We start from the raw sequence: 7279 nt of genomic DNA on the forward strand, positions 1-7279 counted from the left end.
AAAATTTTATGGCTAAATCTTTGTGTGGTATAAAGAAAGGAGGAGAAATGGTTTTCCTTGAAAGGTTTAAAAGTATATTAATTAGAACAGGTGGACGGGCAGGTCACTTTGTCCTCTCATGTGGTTTAGTGTTACAAATACTATTTTCAAAAATTATGATGTTGAAGTACCTGAGATAGAGATGTTATCTAGAGACTAGCTGGCCACCCAAATGGGGCTTTGAGGGGAGCAAAGCCACAGTAAAGTGCTCTCAGTTCAGGTTCTGCTTCTGAGCTTTGCAAATTCAAAAACTTTATCAGAGCCTCAGAACTAACCTAATTCACTGGTTAATGCATAAACCCAACTGCAATTTATTTCTAATGAGAGACTCCTCAATAATTTTTTTTTTTTTTTTTTGAGATGGAGTCTCGCACTGTTACCCAGGCTGGAGTGAAGTGGTGTGATCTTGGCTCACTGCAACCCCCGCCTCCCAGGTTCAAGCAATTCTCCTGTCTCAGCCTCCTGAGTAGCTGGGACTACAGGTGCACACCACCACACCTGGCTAATTTTTGTATTTTTATTAGAGACGGGGTTTGACCATATTGGCCAGGCTGGTCTCTAACTCCTGACCTCGTGATCCACCCGCCTCGGTCTCCCAAAGTGCTAGGATTACAGGCGTGAGCCACTGTGCCTGTCCGTCAATAATTTTTAACAAGTATTTGTTGAACTCTAACTATGAAATAGGCATTAACCATAGATTAAATGGTAAACACATCATAGACTGTGCCCACAAAGTTTATAGTGTGAGTGATGGGGAGGGTGAGAGATACAAATATACTATGAAATGTTTCTACTATCATGGTTCTCCAGGTGCCACGGAGATGCAGAGGGTTGTAGTGTTAGTTATCTACTGCTTGGTGTAACAAATTACTCCAAGACATATCGGTATAAAACAATAACACTTATGATCTCACATTTTCTTGGGCATGGCTTATCTGTCTCCTCTGCCCTAAGGTCTCTCACAGGATGCAATCCAAGGGTTTTCTAGGGCTGCAGTCTTATTAGAAGGCTTGACTGGAGAGGATCTGCTTCTAAAGTGAGTACTCTTGTGTTTGTTGGCAGGAATCAGTTCTTTTCACGCTATTGGCTAGAGGCCTCACCTGGTTCCTTGTTGCTCTCCAGAGAGCATCTTACAACATAGCCGCAGGAAGGCAAGAAAACGTGCCAGCAAGAGTCTACTAGCAAGATGAAAAGTGTAATCTTTTTTTGTGGATAACTATATTTTTTTTGTAGATAACTATATATTTTTGTAAATAATCTAATCATGGAAGTGGCACATCACCATTTTTCTCGAATTTTATTTGCTGTAAGTGAGTTACAAGGTCCAGCCCAAGGAGAGGAACACACAAAGGCATGAATCCAGGAGGTGAGAGTTACTGGGAGCCACATCGGAAGCTGACTACCACAGTGGTCTTGTCTTGAATTGGGAAAAGCCGGGGGTTGCCTGGAAAAGCAGCCCCAGTAGAGAACAGTAGTTAGTAGTTCTAGAATCATTTTTCTTGTATTCAAAGTCTGATTCTACCACCCACTGTTCTTCCTAAGCTTACCCTTCTCTAACATCTAGATGTTTCATTCAACACATATTTATTGAGTGCCTACTTTTGTACCAGGTACTATTGAAGACACTGAGGAATCAGCAGTGAACAAAACAAAGTCTGCTCCCATGAAGTTTGCAGCCTAGTCAAGGAAGAAATTAACATTGCTGCTATTATCAATGGTATTTCAGTGGCGTCCAGAAAGACCTTAGGGAATTGCATCACATACCTGGGGAGGACAGCCTTTCACGCAAAAGGAGTTGTAAAAGCAAAGAACAATAATAGTACCTAATTTATATGGTTGCTGTGAAAGTTAAATAAAACATATGCTATAGACAGCAGAGAAAGGGCCCTGCAGAAAAGTAAAGCAGGTTAAGGGATGGAGAGTGGGATGCTAATCTTACTATATTTTCTTTTGGTAAATTTTATTTTCAAATAATTTCAAATATACATACAGAAAAGTTGCAAGAATAATACAAAGATCTGCTATAAACCATTCACTCAGGTTCTCTATTATTGTTTTGCCATGTTTGCTTTGTCATTCTTTCTTTTATGTTGTTATTTTCTGAAATATTTGACAGTAAGTTACTGATATAATATACCTTTACCTCTAAATACTTTAATGTATATTTTCTAAGAGCAAAGATGTTTTCTTTACACAGTCATAATATAATTACAAAAATTGGGAAATTAACATTGATACTATTATCTCATCAACAGATTTTATTAAAATTTTAACACTTGTACTTTTTTTTTTCTAGTCTAGGATTCAATTCTGGATCACATGTCCCATTTAATTGTCATGTCTCTTTAATTTCCATCAATTAATGGTTGCTCAGCTTTTCTTTGCCTTTTGTAACCTTGAAATTTTTGAAAAGTACAGACTAGTTATTTTGCAGAGTAACCCCTCAATTTGGGCATATCTGATATGGCGGGAAAACCCTGGAAGTGAGATGTCCTTCTCAGCACTTCATCTTACGGAGCATATGGGACAGCTTTATCCCATTACTGGTAACATTAACTCTGATAATTTAGTTAAAGTGATGTTTGCCAGCTTTCTTCAACATAAAGACACCACTTTTTCCTTTAAAAGTATCTAAAAATATTTTAGGGAGATACTTTGAGCTTATATAATTATCCTGTTCCCCATCAAACTTTTACCCACTGGTTTTAACATCCATTAATGATTCTTGCCTGAATCAATTACTAGCACAATGGTTGCCAAGAGGTGATTTTCTAATTCCATCATCATTCCTTCTGCATGTATTAGTTGGCATTCTACTACAAGCTATTTTAAGATAGAATCATCAGGGAAGATTATGTAGGGGAAGAGTGGTAGGCAGAGGGAACTCTAAGTGCAAAAATAAAAATCATATTTACTTCATGTGGCTGCCATGAAAAGTAAATACAATACTATATGTAAAGCATGGGGCACAGCTTTTAAAAATAACAGAATGAAAGTAAACTACTATTGCTATTAAATAGTGACATAAAAGCCAAGATCTATTATAAAAGGCAAGAAGAATGGGGTAATGAAGTTGAAGAGGAGTGGGGGAGTCCAAGTGTCAGAGGCAAAAATGCTAAGATGACCCCTAAGGATCCATAGCCTTGTTAATTCCCTGCATCAGGAGGTGAAGGAGCCTGTGAATATAACAGGATATCACTTCCATGGTTAGGTTATGTTATCCGGCATATTACATGACCTAATCACATGAGTCCTTGAAAGGGACAAGTTCCTTCCTAGAGAAAGATTCGAAGCATGAGAAGGATTTGATGTATGAGAAATTCTCCATTTCAGCCTTTGAACATGGAGTTGCCCATGTGACAAGGACAAGCGAACCACCTCTCAGAGCTATGTGCAACCCCCCAAGTACAGCCAGCAAGAAACTGAATTTTGCCAACAACCTGAATGAGCTTGGAAGAGGACCCTGAGCTGCAGATGAGAATGAAGTCTGCTGAAGCCTCGATTTCAGACTTGCAAGACCGTGAGCAGAGAACCCAGCCACATTGTGCCTAGACTTCTGACCTACAGAAATCGTGAGATGATCAACAGATGTTTTTTAAGCTGCCATGTTTGTAGCAGTTTGTAACACATCAATAGAAGACAAACACACCAGGGAACAACACTAAGAAAGATCTCCAAGCGAAAGAAAGCATGAGAACATTCAGCATGGCTGAAGCACAGGGGTGGGTCAAGGGGTGAGAGTATGAGAAACTAGAGTGTAGGGGTAGGCAGGGTATCCAACTGACAAGGGGGTTCAGACTGACGCAGCTCAACAGACATTTAGTGAGGACCTTAGTGCCAGGCCTTGTGCCCTGACAGGCTGGAGTCCCAGAGATAAATAAGACCCAATTTCTGCTCACATTCTGGTGGAAAAAAAACTCAATGGAATTAGTAAATCACAATTGCAGCTCCATGAGGGAAGTCCTCTTTGCTTTCTTCATCTATATCCCAAGTGCCTAGAACAGTGTCTTGCATATAGAAGATGATAATATTTGTTGAGTTGAATAAATATAAGTGATATTTCATCTGGGTCAGTGATTTTCAGCCAGGTGCAATATTGTCACTCTGGGGCAACATCTTCAGACATTTTGGGAATGTCTTCAGACAACTGGGAAGGGCATTCCAGCATGTGGTAGGTGGAGGTAAGGCATGCTGCTAAGCATCCTGCAATGTGCAGGGGAGAGCCTCACTACAAGAATTATTTGGTCCCAAGTAGAGCCAAGATTGAGAAACCATGATGTAGGCAATAGTGAGACCCAGTGAAACCTTTGTTCTCCCCAAAACAACCACAAAAACAGCTCTTTAATGCCTGTTACTCCCAGTCTCCCTGTGTCTCCCATCTGGTCAGGGCTGTAAAAACAATGAAATTCCCCTTCGTCAGATCCTCTTAGGGCTTCATGAAGTCCAGCTTCCTTTCACTGGCATTATTCCTGCAAAACTATTACTGTCATTCATTAGAACCCAGCATCCTCTTATGATCAGTCCCCTGCTTTGGTGTGGGAGATACCAAGCAGTGTGCAGGTTAATATTTGACAACCAGCTTTCGAAAAATTATGCATCTATTGAACTTATGTACGTAAGTTTGTTAAAATTTAACTGATACAAAGGATGCATAGCATACCATTTATAAAATCATAAAATAAGCAAACAACAACACTTTATTTTAAAATCCACGTAGCCAGTCGGTTCTCATAGAACACTTTAATTGATTTTTGCTGAGCTCTTGTATCTATAGCCAATCTAGGGAAGCAACTGGGAAATGAGTGTAGTTCTGACATGAATGTCGGCTGATATTTTCTTTTACATTAACGAGTAAGATGAAAGTGAAGCAACAAGGGCATGCCAGAACTCCATTCGTTCACCAAGGAGATGAACGACTGCTTTGCTGAACCAGATAACAGTTTTCAAATACTGGAAGAATATTTCCTCAATTTTTATGCCATTTGCCATGTAACATTTCCAGACATGACAGGCTTTTAAGTTTAATCTGCATTATTACCCTTTTCTCCATCACTTTCTTAAGTCTAAACAATCAAAAAAACAATAAAGCAAGCCCTGATTTGTAGCATTTTTTCTTTTAATTTCCATGGTATAAATACACCCACCTTGACTGACTTCAGGCTACCAATGTGATGTTACTGAACCTGAGTTGGCAGAGCTGTGCAGTAGCACACCATGATGTAATATTTCCACCATACAGAGACAATAGATGCAAATAATCCCCAGAGTACAGACAGTAGTAAAATGATGTACAGTAATTTGTAAATGATGAATTCTCAGTATTTATCACCTTTGTGGTTTTGTGTTTTTTTTTTTTTGAGACGGAGTCTCGCTCTGTTGCCCGGGCTGGAGTGCAGTGGCCGGTTCTCAGCTCACTGCAAGCTCCGCCTCCCGGGTTTATGCCATTCTCCTCCCTCAGTCTCCGAGTAGCTGGGACTACAGGCGCCCGCCACCTCGCCTGGCTAGTTTTTTTTGTATTTTTTAGTAGAGATGGGGTTTCACCGTGTTAGCCAGGATGGTCTCGATCTCCTGACCTCGTGATCCGCCCGTCTCGGCCTCCCAAAGTGCTGGGATTACAGGCTTGAGCCACCGCGACCGGCCTATCACCTTTGTTTTTAATACAATTTATTTAATTACAGATTTAGAAAATTTAACTTTCAATAATGTTTGTGCTTTACAACTGGTTCACAAAATTCTGCAAATTTAACCACGGACTCCTGCAAGCCAGTATGAGCTAGCTCTAGCACATCTCTGGTTTATGCAGTGAGGCCTTGTGCTGATGGTCAGACGTACTCTCTAGTTGACAATTTGGACAAATTCACTCTCAAGGAGTTGTCTTATTTTGAAGTTCTGGGAATTGTCTATGAACTACACACACAAAGTATGTATGTGTTGATCCCCTGAGAGTTTGTCCTGTCTACGCAGCGTGTCTCCGACCCCACTGGCCTTATTAGTATTATCGGATGAAGGCATCTGATTTTTACCATCTGGTGGAGACTCTTGACTTTTCCTTACCCTGCTCCCTTTCTCTTTCAAGCAGCAGTAGTGGTGAGCAGGACAGGAGAGGAAATATGGATTCAGAAACCTGTAATTGATTTACACTGGCTGCCACATGCTTGCAGGAGAAACATGCAGTAAGGTAACTTGGTCAAGACATTCTCAAGCACACAGTCTCAGTGTATTCTTCTATAATCAATTGCTCCTCAGTGTCATCCCCACATGATGTCACAGTTTAGCCTTTTCTCAAACCCCTCCTGTTTACATCCAACTTCTCACTGAATTGGAGCTAGCTTGACTCCCTTTTGTACTAGCCCTGTTTGCAGGTGGGTTTACCATTTCTGGCATAATTAATGGGAAGAGAGACAAGTGGAGGGGTGGCCACATAGGTTAGCCTTTGCAGAGTCCTCTTTTATGGACATGGAATACAGCCATATCCATTGCTCACCTCACATCCTGTGGTCTCATGGAGGTGAACACTCACACCCTCTGAATTATTTTGCCTGTTTCTTCTGATGATGCAATGAACTCTTTATGTTTTCTTGAATTCCCCAACTTAACAGATTTTTATTTCCACCAACTATGCATAAACACAAATCACTCTTAAACATATTTAAGCCGCATAATTATACCTTATCCACTATCAAACTTCTTACTAAATACACTTAATGCTTAACCTACAAATTCTCTTCAAATGCAATGCGTTTCCCTCTAAGCCAGTTTTAGACCTTAAGGACTTTATTTGCTTTACGCTTTTTAACAGAGATGAATGAGTGTCCATTCTGGGCTAATGGTGGGGGGTAGATCAGTGAATAAGAAAGACAGACATAGCCCCTTCTCTCAAAGGGCTTTTTATCAGGTTGGGAAGAATGACATTAGGCAAACACACACAAATATAAAGTTTGAATGATGAAAAACACAATACAGGTAAGGAATGGGGATCCTATGATGAGGAGATGTACTGGGAGCCAGGGAAGGCATTACTGAAAGAGTGACATTTGAAATGAAGAATGAGAAGGACTGAGCCAGAGGAGGATTAGGGGCAGAGTGTCAGGGAAGAGGGCTCCAGGGACAGGGAGTCACTCATTCCAGGACCCCAATAAGAGTAATGAGAGGTCTCTCTCCAATACAGGAATGGAGGAGGCGGGTGGTATGAGGTTAGGAGTCAGACTGAGGTAAGTCCAGATGACAGTCAGGTAGACCT

The sequence above is a fragment of the Rhinopithecus roxellana genome, chromosome 12 (assembly GCF_007565055.1).
Source record: "Rhinopithecus roxellana isolate Shanxi Qingling chromosome 12, ASM756505v1, whole genome shotgun sequence".
Lineage (NCBI taxonomy): Eukaryota > Metazoa > Chordata > Mammalia > Primates > Cercopithecidae > Rhinopithecus > Rhinopithecus roxellana.